This window comes from Schistocerca piceifrons, chromosome 1 (genome assembly GCF_021461385.2).
Source record: "Schistocerca piceifrons isolate TAMUIC-IGC-003096 chromosome 1, iqSchPice1.1, whole genome shotgun sequence".
Classification (NCBI taxonomy): Eukaryota; Metazoa; Arthropoda; class Insecta; order Orthoptera; family Acrididae; genus Schistocerca; species Schistocerca piceifrons.
The window spans coordinates 457,166,372-457,185,854 of NC_060138.1; the positions used below are offsets into that span (position 1 = coordinate 457,166,372).

Consider the following 19,483-nt stretch of genomic DNA (forward strand, 5'->3'; position numbering starts at 1 on the left):
CAGTCCTCCAAGCCTCTTGACTACAGGTACCGGTATGTGGCTCGATAACAAGTGGATAGACGCCGCATCTCTCTCGCCGTCAGGTGTTGCCGCGAGTCATACTTAACGTAGCTTTCTGCACGCGTCAGCGTAGCGTCAGTCGAGCAAAGTCGAGACAAGTCGCATAGGAGGAGCAAGAAAAACGCGCAAGTCCGGTACCGGGAATCGAACCCGGGCCTCCTCGTTGAGAGCCAGGTATCCTAGCCACTAGACCAAACCGGATAACGACGGAAGTGCTCTTTCCAGCGAACGCAGCAGCCGCCCACGGTTAACTGACGACAACTGTAAAAAATCCACTCTCTCGCGTTATAGAACGGCGTGCTCCGGACGCATTTCGTGGAGACGAACGCCAGCAATGATGAGAGCAAAAGGTGCCTACAAATCCTGTCGTTGCACCACGCACTATTCTACGACAATTCACCAAGCAGACGCTCACCTGTTGTTGTGTTGTTTCCTTTGCGGGCAATGAGTGCATCTGCCTTCGACACAGGAAACATTACACGTTCGGCAGCTGTGGGATTGGAACCCACGCCTCCGAAGAGAATGGTGCCTGAAACCAGCGCCTTAGACCGCTCGGCCACGCTACCTACACAACACGCGCGTCACAAGAGCTGCGTCCTACCCCACGAGAACACACCGCAACGGCACAAAAATGAGACGTAAAAAGTGGCAACGGTGGGATTCGAACCCACGCCTCTGGAGAGACTGGTGCCTAAAACCAGCGCCTTAGACCGCTCGGCCACGTTACCGTTGGATCAGCAGCGGCAAAACGTTTCGTTTGTACTACAAAGATCACTTCGAAATGGAAGTATCTTGGCAATCGCCGTGCCATGTATTTCCACTGCTCTCCCACTGGAAGCGTCTCTTTAGGCCATCCAACGCAAGAAAAAGCCGTGCCCGCCGTATGGTAGCGACGCCACTTGTCTGTAGCTGTCGCAGTTAAGGAGACAGCGTCAAGAGACGTTTTCGTGCCGTGACCAGGTTTCGAACCTGGGCTTTCCTTAACCACTAAAGTATCGTAGCTGTAACTGTCAGACGGAGTTAGAATGCTCCATGTATCAAACATATGTGAGCTCAAGGAGGTTACACTTGAAGGAAAAGCGGCAGGTTAACGCGATCACATCAAAACCCCCGGCAGCTACGGGATTCGAAACCGCGCCTACAGAGAGACTGGTGCCTTAAACCAGCGCCTTAAAGCGCTCGGCCACGCTACATGCGCTGCTTGGTGCGCCAGTGTTCCTAGCATTTGTAGAAACAGTGCACGCCACAGCTTCCTGTTCTGCTGCGACTGGCTGCTCATCCATCGCACTTCAAACGACTGCCCTTTTCGACTACAGAGAGCAGCGGACGTCTGCGCTCTGGGAGGCGACATTACGTGTTGGGGATGAAGTGGTAGTGCTAACTGCGGCCTGCGGAACACGAGTGAAAAAATCAAGAGAGTACTGTCATTTCGAGTACTCGCCATTGCAACGGCAGCAAGGCAAAACTTTCAAAATTGCCGTGACCAGGATTCGAACCTGGGTTATTGCGGCCACAACGCAATGTCCTAACCACTAGACGATCACGGCCATGGCCACGGAGGCGCCCGCGAAGGCAGCTGGCTGCAATGCAAGTGGCGATACCCAGCAAAGCCTAGGCCAAGGTGTACGCCACAGCAGTGTCAGACACGGTCTCCATCACATGTATACGAGCAAATGAACGTGCCTGCGCTGTCAGGACTCTAACTACAGTGGTTAGCTGCATTCACCTCCGTGGCAATGTCTTGCAGTCCTCCAAGCCTCTTGACTACAGGTACCGGTATGTGGCTCGATAACAAGTGGATAGACGCCGCATCTCTCTCGCCGTCAGGTGTTGCCGCGAGTCATACTTAACGTAGCTTTCTGCACGCGTCAGCGTAGCGTCAGTCGAGCAAAGTCGAGACAAGTCGCATAGGAGGAGCAAGAAAAACGCGCAAGTCCGGTACCGGGAATCGAACCCGGGCCTCCTCGTTGAGAGCCAGGTATCCTAGCCACTAGACCAAACCGGATAACGACGGAAGTGCTCTTTCCAGCGAACGCAGCAGCCGCCCACGGTTAACTGACGACAACTGTAAAAAATCCACTCTCTCGCGTTATAGAACGGCGTGCTCCGGACGCATTTCGTGGAGACGAACGCCAGCAATGATGAGAGCAAAAGGTGGCTACAAATCCTGTCGTTGCACCACGCACTGTTCTACGACAATTCACCAAGCAGACGCTCACGCGTTGTTGTGTTGTTTCCTTTGCGGGCAATGAGTGCATCTGCCTTCGACACAGGAAACATTACACGTTCGGCAGCTGTGGGATTGGAACCCACGCCTCCGAAGAGAATGGTGCCTGAAACCAGCGCCTTAGACCGCTCGGCCACGCTACCTACACAACACGCGCGTCACAAGAGCTGCGTCCTACCCCACGAGGACACACCGCAACGGCACAAAAATGAGACGTAAAAAGTGGCAACGGTGGGATTCGAACCCACGCCTCCGGAGAGACTGGTGCCTAAAACCAGCGCCTTAGACCGCTCGGCCACGTTACCGTTGGACCAGCAGCGGCAAAACGTTTCGTTTGTACTACAAAGATCACTTCGAAATGGAAGTATCTTGGCAATCGCCGTGCCATGTATTTCCACTGCTCTCCCACTGGAAGCGTCTCTTTAGGCCATCCAACGCAAGAAAAAGCCGTGCCCGCCGTATGGTAGCGACGCCACTTGTCTGTAGCTGTCGCAGTTAAGGAGACAGCGTCAAGAGACGTTTTCGTGCCGTGACCAGGTTTCGAACCTGGGCTTTCCTTAACCACTAAAGTATCGTAGCTGTAACTGTCAGACGGAGTTAGAATGCTCCATGTATCAAACATATGTGAGCTCAAGGAGGTTACACTTGAAGGAAAAGCGGCAGGTTAACGCGATCACATCAAAACCCCCGGCAGCTACGGGATTCGAAACCGCGCCTACAGAGAGACTGGTGCCTTAAACCAGCGCCTTAAAGCGCTCGGCCACGCTACATGCGCTGCTTGGTGCGCCAGTGTTCCTAGCATTTGTAGAAACAGTGCACGCCACAGCTTCCTGTTCTGCTGCGACTGGCTGCTCATCCATCGCACTTCAAACGACTGCCCTTTTCGACTACAGAGAGCAGCGGACGTCTGCGCTCTGGGAGGCGACATTACGTGTTGGGGATGAAGTGGTAGTGCTAACTGCGGCCTGCGGAACACGAGTGAAAAAATCAAGAGAGTACTGTCATTTCGAGTACTCGCCATTGCAACGGCAGCAAGGCAAAACTTTCAAAATTGCCGTGACCAGGATTCGAACCTGGGTTATTGCGGCCACAACGCAATGTCCTAACCACTAGACGATCACGGCCATGGCCACGGAGGCGCCCGCGAAGGCAGCTGGCTGCAATGCAAGTGGCGATACCCAGCAAAGCCTAGGCCAAGGTGTACGCCACAGCAGTGTCAGACACGGTCTCCATCACATGTATACGAGCAAATGAACGTGCCTGCGCTGTCAGGACTCTAACTACAGTGGTTAGCTGCATTCACCTCCGTGGCAATGTCTTGCAGTCCTCCAAGCCTCTTGACTACAGGTACCGGTATGTGGCTCGATAACAAGTGGATAGACGCCGCATCTCTCTCGCCGTCAGGTGTTGCCGCGAGTCATACTTAACGTAGCTTTCTGCACGCGTCAGCGTAGCGTCAGTCGAGCAAAGTCGAGACAAGTCGCATAGGAGGAGCAAGAAAAACGCGCAAGTCCGGTACCGGGAATCGAACCCGGGCCTCCTCGTTGAGAGCCAGGTATCCTAGCCACTAGACCAAACCGGATAACGACGGAAGTGCTCTTTCCAGCGAACGCAGCAGCCGCCCACGGTTAAGTGACGACAACTGTAAAAAATCCACTCTCTCGCGTTATAGAACGGCGTGCTCCGGACGCATTTCGTGGAGACGAACGCCAGCAATGATGAGAGCAAAAGGTGCCTACAAATCCTGTCGTTGCACCACGCACTGTTCTACGACAATTCACCAAGCAGACGCTCACGCGTTGTTGTGTTGTTTCCTTTGCGGGCAATGAGTGCATCTGCCTTCGACACAGGAAACATTACACGTTCGGCAGCTGTGGGATTGGAACCCACGCCTCCGAAGAGAATGGTGCCTGAAACCAGCGCCTTAGACCGCTCGGCCACGCTACCTACACAACACGCGCGTCACAAGAGCTGCGTCCTACCCCACGAGGACACACCGCAACGGCACAAAAATGAGACGTAAAAAGTGGCAACGGTGGGATTCGAACCCACGCCTCCGGAGAGACTGGTGCCTAAAACCAGCGCCTTAGACCGCTCGGCCACGTTACCGTTGGACCAGCAGCGGCAAAACGTTTCGTTTGTACTACAAAGATCACTTCGAAATGGAAGTATCTTGGCAATCGCCGTGCCATGTATTTCCACTGCTCTCCCACTGGAAGCGTCTCTTTAGGCCATCCAACGCAAGAAAAAGCCGTGCCCGCCTTATGGTAGCGACGCCACTTGTCTGTAGCTGTCGCAGTTAAGGAGACAGCGTCAAGAGACGTTTTCGTGCCGTGACCAGGTTTCGAACCTGGGCTTTCCTTAACCACTAAAGTATCGTAGCTGTAACTGTCAGACGGAGTTAGAATGCTCCATGTATCAAACATATGTGAGCTCAAGGAGGTTACACTTGAAGGAAAAGCGGCAGGTTAACGCGATCACATCAAAACCCCCGGCAGCTACGGGATTCGAAACCGCGCCTACAGAGAGACTGGTGCCTTAAACCAGCGCCTTAAAGCGCTCGGCCACGCTACATGCGCTGCTTGGTGCGCCAGTGTTCCTAGCATTTGTAGAAACAGTGCACGCCACAGCTTCCTGTTCTGCTGCGACTGGCTGCTCATCCATCGCACTTCAAACGACTGCCCTTTTCGACTACAGAGAGCAGCGGACGTCTGCGCTCTGGGAGGCGACATTACGTGTTGGGGATGAAGTGGTAGTGCTAACTGCGGCCTGCGGAACACGAGTGAAAAAATCAAGAGAGTACTGTCATTTCGAGTACTCGCCATTGCAACGGCAGCAAGGCAAAACTTTCAAAATTGCCGTGACCAGGATTCGAACCTGGGTTATTGCGGCCACAACGCAATGTCCTAACCACTAGACGATCACGGCCATGGCCACGGAGGCGCCCGCGAAGGCAGCTGGCTGCAATGCAAGTGGCGATACCCAGCAAAGCCTAGGCCAAGGTGTACGCCACAGCAGTGTCAGACACGGTCTCCATCACATGTATACGAGCAAATGAACGTGCCTGCGCTGTCAGGACTCTAACTACAGTGGTTAGCTGCATTCACCTCCGTGGCAATGTCTTGCAGTCCTCCAAGCCTCTTGACTACAGGTACCGGTATGTGGCTCGATAACAAGTGGATAGACGCCGCATCTCTCTCGCCGTCAGGTGTTGCCGCGAGTCATACTTAACGTAGCTTTCTGCACGCGTCAGCGTAGCGTCAGTCGAGCAAAGTCGAGACAAGTCGCATAGGAGGAGCAAGAAAAACGCGCAAGTCCGGTACCGGGAATCGAACCCGGGCCTCCTCGTTGAGAGCCAGGTATCCTAGCCACTAGACCAAACCGGATAACGACGGAAGTGCTCTTTCCAGCGAACGCAGCAGCCGCCCACGGTTAAGTGACGACAACTGTAAAAAATCCACTCTCTCGCGTTATAGAACGGCGTGCTCCGGACGCATTTCGTGGAGACGAACGCCAGCAATGATGAGAGCAAAAGGTGCCTACAAATCCTGTCGTTGCACCACGCACTGTTCTACGACAATTCACCAAGCAGACGCTCACGCGTTGTTGTGTTGTTTCCTTTGCGGGCAATGAGTGCATCTGCCTTCGACACAGGAAACATTACACGTTCGGCAGCTGTGGGATTGGAACCCACGCCTCCGAAGAGAATGGTGCCTGAAACCAGCGCCTTAGACCGCTCGGCCACGCTACCTACACAACACGCGCGTCACAAGAGCTGCGTCCTACCCCACGAGGACACACCGCAACGGCACAAAAATGAGACGTAAAAAGTGGCAACGGTGGGATTCGAACCCACGCCTCCGGAGAGACTGGTGCCTAAAACCAGCGCCTTAGACCGCTCGGCCACGTTACCGTTGGACCAGCAGCGGCAAAACGTTTCGTTTGTACTACAAAGATCACTTCGAAATGGAAGTATCTTGGCAATCGCCGTGCCATGTATTTCCACTGCTCTCCCACTGGAAGCGTCTCTTTAGGCCATCCAACGCAAGAAAAAGCCGTGCCCGCCTTATGGTAGCGACGCCACTTGTCTGTAGCTGTCGCAGTTAAGGAGACAGCGTCAAGAGACGTTTTCGTGCCGTGACCAGGTTTCGAACCTGGGCTTTCCTTAACCACTAAAGTATCGTAGCTGTAACTGTCAGACGGAGTTAGAATGCTCCATGTATCAAACATATGTGAGCTCAAGGAGGTTACACTTGAAGGAAAAGCGGCAGGTTAACGCGATCACATCAAAACCCCCGGCAGCTACGGGATTCGAAACCGCGCCTACAGAGAGACTGGTGCCTTAAACCAGCGCCTTAAAGCGCTCGGCCACGCTACATGCGCTGCTTGGTGCGCCAGTGTTCCTAGCATTTGTAGAAACAGTGCACGCCACAGCTTCCTGTTCTGCTGCGACTGGCTGCTCATCCATCGCACTTCAAACGACTGCCCTTTTCGACTACAGAGAGCAGCGGACGTCTGCGCTCTGGGAGGCGACATTACGTGTTGGGGATGAAGTGGTAGTGCTAACTGCGGCCTGCGGAACACGAGTGAAAAAATCAAGAGAGTACTGTCATTTCGAGTACTCGCCATTGCAACGGCAGCAAGGCAAAACTTTCAAAATTGCCGTGACCAGGATTCGAACCTGGGTTATTGCGGCCACAACGCAATGTCCTAACCACTAGACGATCACGGCCATGGCCACGGAGGCGCCCGCGAAGGCAGCTGGCTGCAATGCAAGTGGCGATACCCAGCAAAGCCTATGCCAAGGTGTACGCCACAGCAGTGTCAGACACGGTCTCCATCACATGTATACGAGCAAATGAACGTGCCTGCGCTGTCAGGACTCTAACTACAGTGGTTAGCTGCATTCACCTCCGTGGCAATGTCTTGCAGTCCTCCAAGCCTCTTGACTACAGGTACCGGTATGTGGCTCGATAACAAGTGGATAGACGCCGCATCTCTCTCGCCGTCAGGTGTTGCCACGAGTCATACTTAACGTAGCTTTCTGCACGCGTCAGCGTAGCGTCAGTCGAGCAAAGTCGAGACAAGTCGCATAGGAGGAGCAAGAAAAACGCGCAAGTCCGGTACCGGGAATCGAACCCGGGCCTCCTCGTTGAGAGCCAGGTATCCTAGCCACTAGACCAAACCGGATAACGACGGAAGTGCTCTTTCCAGCGAACGCAGCAGCCGCCCACGGTTAAGTGACGACAACTGTAAAAAATCCACTCTCTCGCGTTATAGAACGGCGTGCTCCGGACGCATTTCGTGGAGACGAACGCCAGCAATGATGAGAGCAAAAGGTGCCTACAAATCCTGTCGTTGCACCACGCACTGTTCTACGACAATTCACCAAGCAGACGCTCACGCGTTGTTGTGTTGTTTCCTTTGCGGGCAATGAGTGCATCTACCTTCGACACAGGAAACATTACACGTTCGGCAGCTGTGGGATTGGAACCCACGCCTCCGAAGAGAATGGTGCCTGAAACCAGCGCCTTAGACCGCTCGGCCACGCTACCTACACAACACGCGCGTCACAAGAGCTGCGTCCTACCCCACGAGAACACACCGCAACGGCACAAAAACGAGACGTAAAAAGTGGCAACGGTGGGATTCGAACCCACGCCTCCGGAGAGACTGGTGCCTAAAACCAGCGCCTTAGACCGCTCGGCCACGTTACCGTTGGATCAGCAGCGGCAAAACGTTTCGTTTGTACTACAAAGATCACTTCGAAATGGAAGTATCTTGGCAATCGCCGTGCCATGTATTTCCACTGCTCTCCCACTGGAAGCGTCTCTTTAGGCCATCCAACGCAAGAAAAAGCCGTGCCCGCCGTATGGTAGCGACGCCACTTGTCTGTAGCTGTCGCAGTTAAGGAGACAGCGTCAAGAGACGTTTTCGTGCCGTGACCAGGTTTCGAACCTGGGCTTTCCTTAACCACTAAAGTATCGTAGCTGTAACTGTCAGACGGAGTTAGAATGCTCCATGTATCAAACATATGTGAGCTCAAGGAGGTTACACTTGAAGGAAAAGCGGCAGGTTAACGCGATCACATCAAAACCCCCGGCAGCTACGGGATTCGAAACCGCGCCTACAGAGAGACTGGTGCCTTAAACCAGCGCCTTAAAGCGCTCGGCCACGCTACATGCGCTGCTTGGTGCGCCAGTGTTCCTAGCATTTGTAGAAACAGTGCACGCCACAGCTTCCTGTTCTGCTGCGACTGGCTGCTCATCCATCGCACTTCAAACGACTGCCCTTTTCGACTACAGAGAGCAGCGGTCGTCTGCGCTCTGGGAGGCGACATTACGTGTTGGGGATGAAGTGGTAGTGCTAACTGCGGCCTGCGGAACACGAGTGAAAAAATCAAGAGAGTACTGTCATTTCGAGTACTCGCCATTGCAACGGCAGCAAGGCAAAACTTTCAAAATTGCCGTGACCAGGATTCGAACCTGGGTTATTGCGGCCACAACGCAATGTCCTAACCACTAGACGATCACGGCCATGGCCACGGAGGCGCCCGCGAAGGCAGCTGGCTGCAATGCAAGTGGCGATACCCAGCAAAGCCTAGGCCAAGGTGTACGCCACAGCAGTGTCAGACACGGTCTCCATCACATGTATACGAGCAAATGAACGAGCCTGCGCTGTCAGGACTCTAACTACAGTGGTTAGCTGCATTCACCTCCGTGGCAATGTCTTGCAGTCCTCCAAGCCTCTTGACTACAGGTACCGGTATGTGGCTCGATAACAAGTGGATAGACGCCGCATCTCTCTCGCCGTCAGGTGTTGCCACGAGTCATACTTAACGTAGCTTTCTGCACGCGTCAGCGTAGCGTCAGTCGAGCAAAGTCGAGACAAGTCGCATAGGAGGAGCAAGAAAAACGCGCAAGTCCGGTACCGGGAATCGAACCCGGGCCTCCTCGTTGAGAGCCAGGTATCCTAGCCACTAGACCAAACCGGATAACGACGGAAGTGCTCTTTCCAGCGAACGCAGCAGCCACCCACGGTTAAGTGACGACAACTGTAAAAAATCCACTCTCTCGCGTTATAGAACGGCGTGCTCCGGACGCATTTCGTGGAGACGAACGCCAGCAATGATGAGAGCAAAAGGTGCCTACAAATCCTGTCGTTGCACCACGCACTGTTCTACGACAATTCACCAAGCAGACGCTCACGCGTTGTTGTGTTGTTTCCTTTGCGGGCAATGAGTGCATCTGCCTTCGACACAGGAAACATTACACGTTCGGCAGCTGTGGGATTGGAACCCACGCCTCCGAAGAGAATGGTGCCTGAAACCAGCGCCTTAGACCGCTCGGCCACGCTACCTACACAACACGCGCGTCACAAGAGCTGCGTCCTACCCCACGAGAACACACCGCAACGGCACAAAAATGAGACGTAAAAAGTGGCAACGGTGGGATTCGAACCCACGCCTCCGGAGAGACTGGTGCCTAAAACCAGCGCCTTAGACCGCTCGGCCACGTTACCGTTGGACCAGCAGCGGCAAAACGTTTCGTTTGTACTACAAAGATCACTTCGAAATGGAAGTATCTTGGCAATCGCCGTGCCATGTATTTCCACTGCTCTCCCACTGGAAGCGTCTCTTTAGGCCATCCAACGCAAGAAAAAGCCGTGCCCGCCGTATGGTAGCGACGCCACTTGTCTGTAGCTGTCGCAGTTAAGGAGACAGCGTCAAGAGACGTTTTCGTGCCGTGACCAGGTTTCGAACCTGGGCTTTCCTTAACCACTAAAGTATCGTAGCTGTAACTGTCAGACGGAGTTAGAATGCTCCATGTATCAAACATATGTGAGCTCAAGGAGGTTACACTTGAAGGAAAAGCGGCAGGTTAACGCGATCACATCAAAACCCCCGGCAGCTACGGGATTCGAAACCGCGCCTACAGAGAGACTGGTGCCTTAAACCAGCGCCTTAAAGCGCTCGGCCACGCTACATGCGCTGCTTGGTGCGCCAGTGTTCCTAGCATTTGTAGAAACAGTGCACGCCACAGCTTCCTGTTCTGCTGCGACTGGCTGCTCATCCATCGCACTTCAAACGACTGCCCTTTTCGACTACAGAGAGCAGCGGACGTCTGCGCTCTGGGAGGCGACATTACGTGTTGGGGATGAAGTGGTAGTGCTAACTGCGGCCTGCGGAACACGAGTGAAAAAATCAAGAGAGTACTGTCATTTCGAGTACTCGCCATTGCAACGGCAGCAAGGCAAAACTTTCAAAATTGCCGTGACCAGGATTCGAACCTGGGTTATTGCGGCCACAACGCAATGTCCTAACCACTAGACGATCACGGCCATGGCCACGGAGGCGCCCGCGAAGGCAGCTGGCTGCAATGCAAGTGGCGATACCCAGCAAAGCCTAGGCCAAGGTGTACGCCACAGCAGTGTCAGACACGGTCTCCATCACATGTATACGAGCAAATGAACGTGCCTGCGCTGTCAGGACTCTAACTACAGTGGTTAGCTGCATTCACCTCCGTGGCAATGTCTTGCAGTCCTCCAAGCCTCTTGACTACAGGTACCGGTATGTGGCTCGATAACAAGTGGATAGACGCCGCATCTCTCTCGCCGTCAGGTGTTGCCGCGAGTCATACTTAACGTAGCTTTCTGCACGCGTCAGCGTAGCGTCAGTCGAGCAAAGTCGAGACAAGTCGCATAGGAGGAGCAAGAAAAACGCGCAAGTCCGGTACCGGGAATCGAACCCGGGCCTCCTCGTTGAGAGCCAGGTATCCTAGCCACTAGACCAAACCGGATAACGACGGAAGTGCTCTTTCCAGCGAACGCAGCAGCCGCCCACGGTTAAGTGACGACAACTGTAAAAAATCCACTCTCTCGCGTTATAGAACGGCGTGCTCCGGACGCATTTCGTGGAGACGAACGCCAGCAATGATGAGAGCAAAAGGTGCCTACAAATCCTGTCGTTGCACCACGCACTGTTCTACGACAATTCACCAAGCAGACGCTCACGCGTTGTTGTGTTGTTTCCTTTGCGGGCAATGAGTGCATCTGCCTTCGACACAGGAAACATTACACGTTCGGCAGCTGTGGGATTGGAACCCACGCCTCCGAAGAGAATGGTGCCTGAAACCAGCGCCTTAGACCGCTCGGCCACGCTACCTACACAACACGCGCGTCACAAGAGCTGCGTCCTACCCCACGAGAACACACCGCAACGGCACAAAAATGAGACGTAAAAAGTGGCAACGGTGGGATTCGAACCCACGCCTCCGGAGAGACTGGTGCCTAAAACCAGCGCCTTAGACCGCTCGGCCACGTTACCGTTGGACCAGCAGCGGCAAAACGTTTCGTTTGTACTACAAAGATCACTTCGAAATGGAAGTATCTTGGCAATCGCCGTGCCATGTATTTCCACTGCTCTCCCACTGGAAGCGTCTCTTTAGGCCATCCAACGCAAGAAAAAGCCGTGCCCGCCGTATGGTAGCGACGCCACTTGTCTGTAGCTGTCGCAGTTAAGGAGACAGCGTCAAGAGACGTTTTCGTGCCGTGACCAGGTTTCGAACCTGGGCTTTCCTTAACCACTAAAGTATCGTAGCTGTAACTGTCAGACGGAGTTAGAATGCTCCATGTATCAAACATATGTGAGCTCAAGGAGGTTACACTTGAAGGAAAAGCGGCAGGTTAACGCGATCACATCAAAACCCCCGGCAGCTACGGGATTCGAAACCGCGCCTACAGAGAGACTGGTGCCTTACACCAGCGCCTTAAAGCGCTCGGCCACGCTACATGCGCTGCTTGGTGCGCCAGTGTTCCTAGCATTTGTAGAAACAGTGCACGCCACAGCTTCCTGTTCTGCTGCGACTGGCTGCTCATCCATCGCACTTCAAACGACTGCCCTTTTCGACTACAGAGAGCAGCGGACGTCTGCGCTCTGGGAGGCGACATTACGTGTTGGGGATGAAGTGGTAGTGCTAACTGCGGCCTGCGGAACACGAGTGAAAAAATCAAGAGAGTACTGTCATTTCGAGTACTCGCCATTGCAACGGCAGCAAGGCAAAACTTTCAAAATTGCCGTGACCAGGATTCGAACCTGGGTTATTGCGGCCACAACGCAATGTCCTAACCACTAGACGATCACGGCCATGGCCACGGAGGCGCCCGCGAAGGCAGCTGGCTGCAATGCAAGTGGCGATACCCAGCAAAGCCTAGGCCAAGGTGTACGCCACAGCAGTGTCAGACACGGTCTCCATCACATGTATACGAGCAAATGAACGAGCCTGCGCTGTCAGGACTCTAACTACAGTGGTTAGCTGCATTCACCTCCGTGGCAATGTCTTGCAGTCCTCCAAGCCTCTTGACTACAGGTACCGGTATGTGGCTCGATAACAAGTGGATAGACGCCGCATCTCTCTCGCCGTCAGGTGTTGCCACGAGTCATACTTAACGTAGCTTTCTGCACGCGTCAGCGTAGCGTCAGTCGAGCAAAGTCGAGACAAGTCGCATAGGAGGAGCAAGAAAAACGCGCAAGTCCGGTACCGGGAATCGAACCCGGGCCTCCTCGTTGAGAGCCAGGTATCCTAGCCACTAGACCAAACCGGATAACGACGGAAGTGCTCTTTCCAGCGAACGCAGCAGCCGCCCACGGTTAACTGACGACAACTGTAAAAAATCCACTCTCTCGCGTTATAGAACGGCGTGCTCCGGACGCATTTCGTGGAGACGAACGCCAGCAATGATGAGAGCAAAAGGTGCCTACAAATCCTGTCGTTGCACCACGCACTGTTCTACGACAATTCACCAAGCAGACGCTCACCTGTTGTTGTGTTGTTTCCTTTGCGGGCAATGAGTGCATCTGCCTTCGACACAGGAAACATTACACGTTCGGCAGCTGTGGGATTGGAACCCACGCCTCCGAAGAGAATGGTGCCTGAAACCAGCGCCTTAGACCGCTCGGCCACGCTACCTACACAACACGCGCGTCACAAGAGCTGCGTCCTACCCCACGAGAACACACCGCAACGGCACAAAAATGAGACGTAAAAAGTGGCAACGGTGGGATTCGAACCCACGCCTCCGGAGAGACTGGTGCCTAAAACCAGCGCCTTAGACCGCTCGGCCACGTTACCGTTGGACCAGCAGCGGCAAAACGTTTCGTTTGTACTACAAAGATCACTTCGAAATGGAAGTATCTTGGCAATCGCCGTGCCATGTATTTCCACTGCTCTCCCACTGGAAGCGTCTCTTTAGGCCATCCAACGCAAGAAAAAGCCGTGCCCGCCGTATGGTAGCGACGCCACTTGTCTGTAGCTGTCGCAGTTAAGGAGACAGCGTCAAGAGACGTTTTCGTGCCGTGACCAGGTTTCGAACCTGGGCTTTCCTTAACCACTAAAGTATCGTAGCTGTAACTGTCAGACGGAGTTAGAATGCTCCATGTATCAAACATATGTGAGCTCAAGGAGGTTACACTTGAAGGAAAAGCGGCAGGTTAACGCGATCACATCAAAACCCCCGGCAGCTACGGGATTCGAAACCGCGCCTACAGAGAGACTGGTGCCTTAAACCAGCGCCTTAAAGCGCTCGGCCACGCTACATGCGCTGCTTGGTGCGCCAGTGTTCCTAGCATTTGTAGAAACAGTGCACGCCACAGCTTCCTGTTCTGCTGCGACTGGCTGCTCATCCATCGCACTTCAAACGACTGCCCTTTTCGACTACAGAGAGCAGCGGACGTCTGCGCTCTGGGAGGCGACATTACGTGTTGGGGATGAAGTGGTAGTGCTAACTGCGGCCTGCGGAACACGAGTGAAAAAATCAAGAGAGTACTGTCATTTCGAGTACTCGCCATTGCAACGGCAGCAAGGCAAAACTTTCAAAATTGCCGTGACCAGGATTCGAACCTGGGTTATTGCGGCCACAACGCAATGTCCTAACCACTAGACGATCACGGCCATGGCCACGGAGGCGCCCGCGAAGGCAGCTGGCTGCAATGCAAGTGGCGATACCCAGCAAAGCCTAGGCCAAGGTGTACGCCACAGCAGTGTCAGACACGGTCTCCATCACATGTATACGAGCAAATGAACGTGCCTGCGCTGTCAGGACTCTAACTACAGTGGTTAGCTGCATTCACCTCCGTGGCAATGTCTTGCAGTCCTCCAAGCCTCTTGACTACAGGTACCGGTATGTGGCTCGATAACAAGTGGATAGACGCCGCATCTCTCTCGCCGTCAGGTGTTGCCGCGAGTCATACTTAACGTAGCTTTCTGCACGCGTCAGCGTAGCGTCAGTCGAGCAAAGTCGAGACAAGTCGCATAGGAGGAGCAAGAAAAACGCGCAAGTCCGGTACCGGGAATCGAACCCGGGCCTCCTCGTTGAGAGCCAGGTATCCTAGCCACTAGACCAAACCGGATAACGACGGAAGTGCTCTTTCCAGCGAACGCAGCAGCCGCCCACGGTTAAGTGACGACAACTGTAAAAAATCCACTCTCTCGCGTTATAGAACGGCGTGCTCCGGACGCATTTCGTGGAGACGAACGCCAGCAATGATGAGAGCAAAAGGTGCCTACAAATCCTGTCGTTGCACCACGCACTGTTCTACGACAATTCACCAAGCAGACGCTCACGCGTTGTTGTGTTGTTTCCTTTGCGGGCAATGAGTGCATCTGCCTTCGACACAGGAAACATTACACGTTCGGCAGCTGTGGGATTCGAACCCACGCCTCCGGAGAGACTGGTGCCTAAAACCAGCGCCTTAGACCGCTCGGCCACGTTACCGTTGGACCAGCAGCGGCAAAACGTTTCGTTTGTACTACAAAGATCACTTCGAAATGGAAGTATCTTGGCAATCGCCGTGCCATGTATTTCCACTGCTCTCCCACTGGAAGCGTCTCTTTAGGCCATCCAACGCAAGAAAAAGCCGTGCCCGCCGTATGGTAGCGACGCCACTTGTCTGTAGCTGTCGCAGTTAAGGAGACAGCGTCAAGAGACGTTTTCGTGCCGTGACCAGGTTTCGAACCTGGGCTTTCCTTAACCACTAAAGTATCGTAGCTGTAACTGTCAGACGGAGTTAGAATGCTCCATGTATCAAACATATGTGAGCTCAAGGAGGTTACACTTGAAGGAAAAGCGGCAGGTTAACGCGATCACATCAAAACCCCCGGCAGCTACGGGATTCGAAACCGCGCCTACAGAGAGACTGGTGCCTTAAACCAGCGCCTTAAAGCGCTCGGCCACGCTACATGCGCTGCTTGGTGCGCCAGTGTTCCTAGCATTTGTAGAAACAGTGCACGCCACAGCTTCCTGTTCTGCTGCGACTGGCTGCTCATCCATCGCACTTCAAACGACTGCCCTTTTCGACTACAGAGAGCAGCGGACGTCTGCGCTCTGGGAGGCGACATTACGTGTTGGGGATGAAGTGGTAGTGCTAACTGCGGCCTGCGGAACACGAGTGAAAAAATCAAGAGAGTACTGTCATTTCGAGTACTCGCCATTGCAACGGCAGCAAGGCAAAACTTTCAAAATTGCCGTGACCAGGATTCGAACCTGGGTTATTGCGGCCACAACGCAATGTCCTAACCACTAGACGATCACGGCCATGGCCACGGAGGCGCCCGCGAAGACAGCTGGCTGCAATGCAAGTGGCGATACCCAGCAAAGCCTAGGCCAAGGTGTACGCCACAGCAGTGTCAGACACGGTCTCCATCACATGTATACGAGCAAATGAACGTGCCTGCGCTGTCAGGACTCTAACTACAGTGGTTAGCTGCATTCACCTCCGTGGCAATGTCTTGCAGTCCTCCAAGCCTCTTGACTACAGGTACCGGTATGTGGCTCGATAACAAGTGGATAGACGCCGCATCTCTCTCGCCGTCAGGTGTTGCCGCGAGTCATACTTAACGTAGCTTTCTGCACGCGTCAGCGTAGCGTCAGTCGAGCAAAGTCGAGACAAGTCGCATAGGAGGAGCAAGAAAAACGCGCAAGTCCGGTACCGGGAATCGAACCCGGGCCTCCTCGTTGAGAGCCAGGTATCCTAGCCACTAGACCAAACCGGATAACGACGGAAGTGCTCTTTCCAGCGAACGCAGCAGCCGCCCACGGTTAAGTGACGACAACTGTAAAAAATCCACTCTCTCGCGTTATAGAACGGCGTGCTCCGGACGCATTTCGTGGAGACGAACGCCAGCAATGATGAGAGCAAAAGGTGCCTACAAATCCTGTCGTTGCACCACGCACTGTTCTACGACAATTCACCAAGCAGACGCTCACGCGTTGTTGTGTTGTTTCCTTTGCGGGCAATGAGTGCATCTGCCTTCGACACAGGAAACATTACACGTTCGGCAGCTGTGGGATTCGAACCCACGCCTCCGGAGAGACTGGTGCCTAAAACCAGCGCCTTAGACCGCTCGGCCACGTTACCGTTGGACCAGCAGCGGCAAAACGTTTCGTTTGTACTACAAAGATCACTTCGAAATGGAAGTATCTTGGCAATCGCCGTGCCATGTATTTCCACTGCTCTCCCACTGGAAGCGTCTCTTTAGGCCATCCAACGCAAGAAAAAGCCGTGCCCGCCGTATGGTAGCGACGCCACTTGTCTGTAGCTGTCGCAGTTAAGGAGACAGCGTCAAGAGACGTTTTCGTGCCGTGACCAGGTTTCGAACCTGGGCTTTCCTTAACCACTAAAGTATCGTAGCTGTAACTGTCAGACGGAGTTAGAATGCTCCATGTATCAAACATATGTGAGCTCAAGGAGGTTACACTTGAAGGAAAAGCGGCAGGTTAACGCGATCACATCAAAACCCCCGGCAGCTACGGGATTCGAAACCGCGCCTACAGAGAGACTGGTGCCTTAAACCAGCGCCTTAAAGCGCTCGGCCACGCTACATGCGCTGCTTGGTGCGCCAGTGTTCCTAGCATTTGTAGAAACAGTGCACGCCACAGCTTCCTGTTCTGCTGCGACTGGCTGCTCATCCATCGCACTTCAAACGACTGCCCTTTTCGACTACAGAGAGCAGCGGACGTCTGCGCTCTGGGAGGCGACATTACGTGTTGGGGATGAAGTGGTAGTGCTAACTGCGGCCTGCGGAACACGAGTGAAAAAATCAAGAGAGTACTGTCATTTCGAGTACTCGCCATTGCAACGGCAGCAAGGCAAAACTTTCAAAATTGCCGTGACCAGGATTCGAACCTGGGTTATTGCGGCCACAACGCAATGTCCTAACCACTAGACGATCACGGCCATGGCCACGGAGGCGCCCGCGAAGGCAGCTGGCTGCAATGCAAGTGGCGATACCCAGCAAAGCCTAGGCCAAGGTGTACGCCACAGCAGTGTCAGACACGGTCTCCATCACATGTATACGAGCAAATGAACGTGCCTGCGCTGTCAGGACTCTAACTACAGTGGTTAGCTGCATTCACCTCCGTGGCAATGTCTTGCAGTCCTCCAAGCCTCTTGACTACAGGTACCGGTATGTGGCTCGATAACAAGTGGATAGACGCCGCATCTCTCTCGCCGTCAGGTGTTGCCGCGAGTCATACTTAACGTAGCTTTCTGCACGCGTCAGCGTAGCGTCAGTCGAGCAAAGTCGAGACAAGTCGCATAGGAGGAGCAAGAAAAACGCGCAAGTCCGGTACCGGGAATCGAACCCGGGCCTCCTCGTTGAGAGCCAGGTATCCTAGCCACTAGACCAAACCGGATAACGACGGAAGTGCTCTTTCCAGCGAACGCAGCAGCCGCCCACGGTTAACTGACGACAACTGTAAAAAATCCACTCTCTCGCGTTATAGAACGGCGTGCTCCGGACGCATTTCGTGGAGACGAACGCCAGCAATGATGAGAGCAAAAGGTGCCTACAAATCCTGTCGTTGCACCACGCACTGTTCTACGACAATTCACCAAGCAGACGCTCACGCGTTGTTGTGTTGTTTCCTTTGCGGGCAATGAGTGCATCTGCCTTCGACACAGGAAACATTACACGTTCGGCAGCTGTGGGATTGGAACCCACGCCTCCGAAGAGAATGGTGCCTGAAACCAGCGCCTTAGACCGCTCGGCCACGCTACCTACACAACACGCGCGTCACAAGAGCTGCGTCCTACCCCACGAGGACACACCGCAACGGCACAAAAATGAGACGTAAAAAGTGGCAACGGTGGGATTCGAACCCACGCCTCCGGAGAGACTGGTGCCTAAAACCAGCGCCTTAGACCGCTCGGCCACGTTACCGTTGGACCAGCAGCGGCAAAACGTTTCGTTTGTACTACAAAGATCACTTCGAAATGGAAGTATCTTGGCAATCGCCGTGCCATGTATTTCCACTGCTCTCCCACTGGAAGCGTCTCTTTAGGCCATCCAACGCAAGAAAAAGCCGTGCCCGCCGTATGGTAGCGACGCCACTTGTCTGTAGCTGTCGCAGTTAAGGAGACAGCGTCAAGAGACGTTTTCGTGCCGTGACCAGGTTTCGAACCTGGGCTTTCCTTAACCACTAAAGTATCGTAGCTGTAACTGTCAGACGGAGTTAGAATGCTCCATGTATCAAACATATGTGAGCTCAAGGAGGTTACACTTGAAGGAAAAGCGGCAGGTTAACGCGATCACATCAAAACCCCCGGCAGCTACGGGATTCGAAACCGCGCCTACAGAGAGACTGGTGCCTTAAACCAGCGCCTTAAAGCGCTCGGCCACGCTACATGCGCTGCTTGGTGCGCCAGTGTTCCTAGCATTTGTAGAAACAGTGCACGCCACAGCTTCCTGTTCTGCTGCGACTGGCTGCTCATCCATCGCACTTCAAACGACTGCCCTTTTCGACTACAGAGAGCAGCGGACGTCTGCGCTCTGGGAGGCGACATTACGTGTTGGGGATGAAGTGGTAGTGCTAACTGCGGCCTGCGGAACACGAGTGAAAAAATCAAGAGAGTACTGTCATTTCGAGTACTCGCCATTGCAACGGCAGCAAGGCAAAACTTTCAAAATTGCCGTGACCAGGATTCGAACCTGGGTTATTGCGGCCACAACGCAATGTCCTAACCACTAGACGATCACGGCCATGGCCACGGAGGCGCCCGCGAAGGCAGCTGGCTGCAATGCAAGTGGCGATACCCAGCAAAGCCTAGGCCAAGGTGTACGCCACAGCAGTGTCAGACACGGTCTCCATCACATGTATACGAGCAAATGAACGTGCCTGCGCTGTCAGGACTCTAACTAC

General features: G+C 53.9%; 33 non-coding genes across 33 annotated transcripts; all 33 read right to left on the minus strand.

Annotated features, from left to right (window-relative positions):
• Window positions 1-189: 189 nt before the first annotated feature.
• Window positions 190-261, minus strand: Trnae-cuc. The gene has a single exon. It is a non-coding gene; the product is annotated as a tRNA-Glu (tRNA).
• Window positions 262-706: 445 nt separating this feature from the next.
• Window positions 707-788, minus strand: Trnal-uag. Its single transcript has one exon. It is a non-coding gene; the product is annotated as a tRNA-Leu (tRNA).
• A 747-nt stretch (window positions 789-1,535) lies between these two features.
• Trnah-gug lies at window positions 1,536-1,607 on the minus strand. The gene has a single exon. It is a non-coding gene; the product is annotated as a tRNA-His (tRNA).
• Window positions 1,608-1,993: 386 nt separating this feature from the next.
• On the minus strand, window positions 1,994-2,065 carry Trnae-cuc. Its single transcript has one exon. It is a non-coding gene; the product is annotated as a tRNA-Glu (tRNA).
• A 445-nt stretch (window positions 2,066-2,510) lies between these two features.
• Window positions 2,511-2,592, minus strand: Trnal-uag. Its single transcript has one exon. It is a non-coding gene; the product is annotated as a tRNA-Leu (tRNA).
• A 747-nt stretch (window positions 2,593-3,339) lies between these two features.
• Window positions 3,340-3,411, minus strand: Trnah-gug. The gene has a single exon. It is a non-coding gene; the product is annotated as a tRNA-His (tRNA).
• Window positions 3,412-3,797: 386 nt separating this feature from the next.
• Trnae-cuc lies at window positions 3,798-3,869 on the minus strand. The gene has a single exon. It is a non-coding gene; the product is annotated as a tRNA-Glu (tRNA).
• A 445-nt stretch (window positions 3,870-4,314) lies between these two features.
• Trnal-uag lies at window positions 4,315-4,396 on the minus strand. Its single transcript has one exon. It is a non-coding gene; the product is annotated as a tRNA-Leu (tRNA).
• A 747-nt stretch (window positions 4,397-5,143) lies between these two features.
• Trnah-gug lies at window positions 5,144-5,215 on the minus strand. Its single transcript has one exon. It is a non-coding gene; the product is annotated as a tRNA-His (tRNA).
• A 386-nt stretch (window positions 5,216-5,601) lies between these two features.
• On the minus strand, window positions 5,602-5,673 carry Trnae-cuc. Its single transcript has one exon. It is a non-coding gene; the product is annotated as a tRNA-Glu (tRNA).
• Window positions 5,674-6,118: 445 nt separating this feature from the next.
• On the minus strand, window positions 6,119-6,200 carry Trnal-uag. Its single transcript has one exon. It is a non-coding gene; the product is annotated as a tRNA-Leu (tRNA).
• Window positions 6,201-6,947: 747 nt separating this feature from the next.
• On the minus strand, window positions 6,948-7,019 carry Trnah-gug. Its single transcript has one exon. It is a non-coding gene; the product is annotated as a tRNA-His (tRNA).
• Window positions 7,020-7,405: 386 nt separating this feature from the next.
• Window positions 7,406-7,477, minus strand: Trnae-cuc. Its single transcript has one exon. It is a non-coding gene; the product is annotated as a tRNA-Glu (tRNA).
• A 445-nt stretch (window positions 7,478-7,922) lies between these two features.
• Trnal-uag lies at window positions 7,923-8,004 on the minus strand. The gene has a single exon. It is a non-coding gene; the product is annotated as a tRNA-Leu (tRNA).
• Window positions 8,005-8,751: 747 nt separating this feature from the next.
• Window positions 8,752-8,823, minus strand: Trnah-gug. Its single transcript has one exon. It is a non-coding gene; the product is annotated as a tRNA-His (tRNA).
• Window positions 8,824-9,209: 386 nt separating this feature from the next.
• Window positions 9,210-9,281, minus strand: Trnae-cuc. The gene has a single exon. It is a non-coding gene; the product is annotated as a tRNA-Glu (tRNA).
• Window positions 9,282-9,726: 445 nt separating this feature from the next.
• Window positions 9,727-9,808, minus strand: Trnal-uag. The gene has a single exon. It is a non-coding gene; the product is annotated as a tRNA-Leu (tRNA).
• A 747-nt stretch (window positions 9,809-10,555) lies between these two features.
• On the minus strand, window positions 10,556-10,627 carry Trnah-gug. Its single transcript has one exon. It is a non-coding gene; the product is annotated as a tRNA-His (tRNA).
• Window positions 10,628-11,013: 386 nt separating this feature from the next.
• Trnae-cuc lies at window positions 11,014-11,085 on the minus strand. The gene has a single exon. It is a non-coding gene; the product is annotated as a tRNA-Glu (tRNA).
• Window positions 11,086-11,530: 445 nt separating this feature from the next.
• Window positions 11,531-11,612, minus strand: Trnal-uag. The gene has a single exon. It is a non-coding gene; the product is annotated as a tRNA-Leu (tRNA).
• A 747-nt stretch (window positions 11,613-12,359) lies between these two features.
• Window positions 12,360-12,431, minus strand: Trnah-gug. Its single transcript has one exon. It is a non-coding gene; the product is annotated as a tRNA-His (tRNA).
• A 386-nt stretch (window positions 12,432-12,817) lies between these two features.
• Trnae-cuc lies at window positions 12,818-12,889 on the minus strand. Its single transcript has one exon. It is a non-coding gene; the product is annotated as a tRNA-Glu (tRNA).
• Window positions 12,890-13,334: 445 nt separating this feature from the next.
• Window positions 13,335-13,416, minus strand: Trnal-uag. Its single transcript has one exon. It is a non-coding gene; the product is annotated as a tRNA-Leu (tRNA).
• A 747-nt stretch (window positions 13,417-14,163) lies between these two features.
• Trnah-gug lies at window positions 14,164-14,235 on the minus strand. Its single transcript has one exon. It is a non-coding gene; the product is annotated as a tRNA-His (tRNA).
• A 386-nt stretch (window positions 14,236-14,621) lies between these two features.
• Window positions 14,622-14,693, minus strand: Trnae-cuc. The gene has a single exon. It is a non-coding gene; the product is annotated as a tRNA-Glu (tRNA).
• A 283-nt stretch (window positions 14,694-14,976) lies between these two features.
• Window positions 14,977-15,058, minus strand: Trnal-uag. Its single transcript has one exon. It is a non-coding gene; the product is annotated as a tRNA-Leu (tRNA).
• Window positions 15,059-15,805: 747 nt separating this feature from the next.
• Trnah-gug lies at window positions 15,806-15,877 on the minus strand. The gene has a single exon. It is a non-coding gene; the product is annotated as a tRNA-His (tRNA).
• A 386-nt stretch (window positions 15,878-16,263) lies between these two features.
• On the minus strand, window positions 16,264-16,335 carry Trnae-cuc. The gene has a single exon. It is a non-coding gene; the product is annotated as a tRNA-Glu (tRNA).
• A 283-nt stretch (window positions 16,336-16,618) lies between these two features.
• Window positions 16,619-16,700, minus strand: Trnal-uag. Its single transcript has one exon. It is a non-coding gene; the product is annotated as a tRNA-Leu (tRNA).
• A 747-nt stretch (window positions 16,701-17,447) lies between these two features.
• Trnah-gug lies at window positions 17,448-17,519 on the minus strand. The gene has a single exon. It is a non-coding gene; the product is annotated as a tRNA-His (tRNA).
• A 386-nt stretch (window positions 17,520-17,905) lies between these two features.
• On the minus strand, window positions 17,906-17,977 carry Trnae-cuc. Its single transcript has one exon. It is a non-coding gene; the product is annotated as a tRNA-Glu (tRNA).
• Window positions 17,978-18,422: 445 nt separating this feature from the next.
• Trnal-uag lies at window positions 18,423-18,504 on the minus strand. Its single transcript has one exon. It is a non-coding gene; the product is annotated as a tRNA-Leu (tRNA).
• Window positions 18,505-19,251: 747 nt separating this feature from the next.
• Window positions 19,252-19,323, minus strand: Trnah-gug. The gene has a single exon. It is a non-coding gene; the product is annotated as a tRNA-His (tRNA).
• Between the last annotated feature and the right edge of the window lie 160 nt (window positions 19,324-19,483).